We start from the raw sequence: 4,767 nt of genomic DNA, 5'->3' as shown, positions 1-4,767 counted from the left end.
TTATTGTTAACTACAGTTATGATGCACATGAATATGAGAGTTTACTATACTGTATAATGGTAAACAAATACTGTAAAAGTCCTTTAATATGGCATCCAATAAGGGATTAAAGGACTTTCCTCGGGGATACACATGTATTATTTAAAAAAAATATCAAATAAAAAAGAGCTATCAAAATGCAGAAAACAAAGGAAAATACACGAAACTTAGCATTATGTCAAAATTACATATAATAAAACTGTCAAGCAGAAAACATCAATTTATACAGTATAACTAAAGGTTTAAAAGTATGGTAACTGAACTCAAACTGCTGCATGGGGATGCTAGTGTATGGGAGAGTGATCCCTCTTATAGTGACTGCTTTCTCCTACATGTGGAAATGTATTGATAAATACATACCATCTAATGCATTAAGGCCATCTCATTTTGCCAGGGAACACGACCTTCATTGTTAAAATATGCACAGAGCAAGTCCCGCACCTCTATTGCCTTTGCTGTTGGGCGTCGTGGGACTCCCTGTAAGTTACCAAGGCCATTTAACTCATTCTGATGCCACTGTCCATTAATTATTCTCCTCCCAGGAATATCCTCCCAATCAATTAGTTCTGGTGGTGAATATGCCTGCCGAGACTCTGCTCTTAAGAAATTGTGTTTGTTAGCCCTCTCTGGTTTTGTACGATATTTGAAACCTACTAGCCAATATGCCAAAAGCAGCCAACGGCCATACCACGTTGAGTACACCGCTGCCCGTTCGATCAGCGAAGTTAAGCAACGTTGGGTCTGGTTAGTACTTGGATGGGTGACCGCCTGGGAACACCAGATGCTGTTGGCATCCCTACGTCAAGTGGGGTTGGTGGAGGATTAGTGCCCCTCCCTGTAAAACAATTAACTCTAAGCCCTTGGCCACCCTGTCTGGGATACATGGCGTCTGGCAATGAATGAATGAATGAATTTTCCGACACCCTTCGTGCTCTAGACAGTCTGTAGTTAAAAATGACTTTATGTTGTGCCAGGACAGTGTAAGAATATGGTTTCATCATATATGTTTGAAGAGGAAAAGCACCATCCCCAACAATGACAAATGGTACACTTATATCTGTATTGGGAAGGGTTGTAGGAGGTGGAATACTAATGTCATTATTTTCCAATGCCTCCTTTAATGTGCACTTATTCCACACTCCTCCATCACTAGCCCTGCCATTAGTTCCAACATCTACACACAAAAATTTATAGTCAGCATCAATCAATGCCAACAGAACTATACTGTAGTGGCCTTTATAGTCAAAGTAATGAGAGCCACTACGGCTAGGCTTTTCCAGAAGAACTCTTTTTCCATCCAGCGCACCCACACACAGCGGGAAGTTCCACAAAGTGTAAAAGTCAGCAGCCACCTTCCTTCACTCCTGCTGGATTTTAGGAAGTTTCATGTGTGTTGGCTGGAGAGCTCTGTACAAAGCCTCACATGTCTCTGGTATTATACTGGAGATCAGGTTCTGCCTTACCCGGGACTGATAACTTACGGACGTCTGAGTCTCCTGTAATAGGGAAGAAAGGTACAGTAAGATGAAGGGAAAAAAATCAATTAGGCCTATTAAAAAACTTAGGAAAGATGGTAGATCTATTAACAAATACCGTACACAGAACCAACAATAACAATCATTTGATACCCTCTTTTTTTTATGATTTTGGAAATGCACCACTGTAACGAGAGTGATATATTTATTTTGATCACCTAGGTCATGAAAATCTAAAATGTTTTTGTTACCTACACATCCATCAGAAATGCATTTTTTGGTACAGTTCTTAGTAAATAAATGGGGAAAATTTACCTTTAATTCTAGGTGTGGCACTTGCCAACATGAATGTCAAGTTAAACATCATACCTGTAGCCAAGTGGCGAAGAGTCATTGCCAGTCGCTCCTCCGGAGGTACTGCCTTCCTCATGTTGGTGTCACGTTTAATGATGGCTATTCGGATCATTTCAAGCACTTATAAAACCGCTGCCTATTCACACGCATCCAATTTTGGTAGCTACTGTGACCTTCAAGGCATAAATTGTTAAGTAGCTCCCTGTATTGGCTGCCATCCTCTCTTCTCAGAAGCCATTCTCGATTCCACAGTCGCCTCCTTGTCATTGTAGCCGCCACCTCCTCTTCTTCCTCAAGTGCCACAACTGCAACAGCCACGGCAGCAATTGCCCTCGCCTCTGGAAACTCAGAGAAAGCCATTTTAACCGATGGGGCTCCTGGATAATGTGATGTGATGTGTGCTTCTCATCGGCGTGTGTACCTGTTTGTAAACAAAGTTGCTTCTCCTTATTCTCTACCGAGTCAGCGACAGCGATCACTTTCCACGGTCGCGAGACGGGGCTCTGGCAACAGTGTGAGAAGCATGTCCTTTTTGCCGAGGATACGAGGAATGTGTGATAGCGTCCAAGTTTTATTCCACTTAAATCTTCCTCGGCCGTTCTTGATACGAGGTATTGTGTGATACCCCCTTTACACTCCTAACACATGCCGCATACAAAGATCCCTTAGAAAGGAGGGAAAGCTCTCTCAGTGTCAGGACAGGCAACAGCTCCCTGAATTTCTTCCAATCACTCCTCACTCCAGCTTCAGAGCTAGCTGCAGCGCCACCTCCAGCACATAACATCTCTCCATTTTTTTTCTTTTTTGTGCATCAAACTCTGGGCAAAGGCTTCAGGGCCTATCCCCAGGGCATATCCCCAAGGCCAGTAGTCCTCCTGCATCTCCACGTATCACCGCTTCGGTGCTAACACCCACCATCCATATTGAATACATGCAAGGGCTGTCTCACAAGACTGGTGTATAGGTAATATTAGGGGTGTTTTTACTTGTTGGTAGGTTATCTGGTAGATCGGTAATTTCTAATTTTAATGAAATTCAAATCCATAAACTGTTCCCTGCCCCAGAGGGGATTTGAACAGGGGTCCGTTTGGACTGTAGGCCACCTCTCCACCGATCCAGCCACCACCTCCCCCAAATAACGAAACTTTTCCATACACTCAAGAGACTCACCAGCAAGTTCAATCTTTTCACGCCTGACAATCTCCACCTGCTCTCCCCAACACACTGCACACATGAAATCAGCATTGTCTCGCAGTCTACCTCTAATATCACTGCATCTGTTATGCACTCACTTATCACAGACACTGTACAAGATGGAATTACTTCCCATGCTTGTGGCAAACCGTACATGGCCACTCTCCCTCTTCTTTGAAAGTACCGCCACCAGCCCTATGGTCAGACTCAAATATGAAGTCCGTTTGGGTGGGGCCCGAGAGGGGATTTCCCTCTCTACAGCTCTGCCGCATCAACCCCAGCACCTATCTCTCTCTCTGTCATATGTCAGCTATTTACTATTTGAAATTGTATATTAAATATTCTGTACTTATTAAATATATTAGATAAGGCTATATAGTGCTATGAATGTGTCGCTTTTTAGGATAATAGCAATGATTTGTATAAATTCCACACCACGTGACAACGTCGCTTTCCGACGTTGCCAGAGGTCAAGGACACCCACCTCAGACTACAGGTGACCGGTCACTTCCTCCCTGATCCCCACCCACGATGGCAGCTACTCCGACTCGCTCTCGTGTGCTACACAGTCGGGAGAAAGAACTTATTTACAATGTGAACAAGTATTTTTTAGAAGAAAGATCAGAGAGAGGACTTATGCCTACTGGGGAAACCTCTATAAAAAAAATAACGCGCCAAGATTTTTACCTCAGTGGTGGTGTGGAAAAAAGGTCGAAACAATATAGAAGAAAACAAAACTTATAAATATATAAAAACTTTCTCAATCAACTGAGAGAGAGAGAGAGAGAGAGAGAGAGGAGGTTTGGCAGAGCTGTAGAGAGGGAAATCCCCACTCGGGCCCCACCCAAACGGACTTCATATTTGAGTCTGACCATAGATACCAACACTTTTGTTTTATTTGCATTTACTCCTAAGCTCTTGTGTCCCATACAATCTCTCAACTTCTTAAATTTTTCCTCCGCCTCCCTTTCATTCCCTGCAATCAACACAAATCATCAGCATACCAGTACAACATCTTCAACTGGAGTGAATTTCTGAAGCCACGTGAGAGGGCCTCAATTACCATGATAAACAACAAGGAGCTCAAAACTGACCCCCTAGTGCACACCAAAATTCATGGAAAACTCATCATTCAAATCTCTATTCACCCTCAAATGGGTGCGAGCACCCACATGCATGAGCGTAGACTTTAAAGTGACAGTTAGGGTTTTGGTCTCAGGTATAAAGTGTCCCTTGATTATATGCTGTTTTCTCTCACTTTTTTTTTTTTTCTTATTGCTCTCTCTCTCTTTGCCTTCTATTTTTCCATATTTCTTTCTGTATCATCTGCCCAATATGTTTGTTTGCTTTTTTTTTTTTTCCTTTTGCTATCGATTCTCTCCATTAACATCTTTCTTGCCGAATCCTTTTCATGTCGGCTTTTCCTTCTTTTGTCCCGACACTTATTCATAATATTATCCTCCCCTTTCCTTCCTTCTCCCATCCTGAATTCGGGTATCTTGTCCTTTTTTCATCTGTCTGCTACTCTTAGTTATCTTCTTATCCTTTTCCATTCCTTCCTTTCTTCTTTTCTTCACTCTTCTCCATTTTTCATCTGTGTCTGATTCTTCCTTACTTCTAAGTCAGCATTAGTGACCTTCCTTTATATTCAAGTTTCCCTGATTTTAGATGAGTTTTTCGACATGACGTTTTACTTTCTCCGAGA

The 4,767-nt window shown here is 42.4% G+C and overlaps 1 non-coding gene across 1 annotated transcript; it reads left to right on the top strand.

Moving 5' to 3' along the window:
• The first annotated feature begins 713 nt into the window (after nt 1-713).
• Nucleotides 714-832, top strand: LOC145396642 (5S ribosomal RNA). The gene has a single exon (XR_013896803.1). It is a non-coding gene; the product is annotated as a 5S ribosomal RNA (ribosomal RNA).
• Nucleotides 833-4,767: the final 3,935 nt, after the last annotated feature.

Source organism: Coenobita brevimanus, chromosome 38 (genome assembly GCF_032717465.1).
Source record: "Coenobita brevimanus isolate Jiangsu-jjx chromosome 38, ASM3271746v2, whole genome shotgun sequence".
Classification (NCBI taxonomy): domain Eukaryota; kingdom Metazoa; phylum Arthropoda; class Malacostraca; order Decapoda; family Coenobitidae; genus Coenobita; species Coenobita brevimanus.
This window is presented reverse-complemented; position numbering and strand designations above follow the sequence as displayed.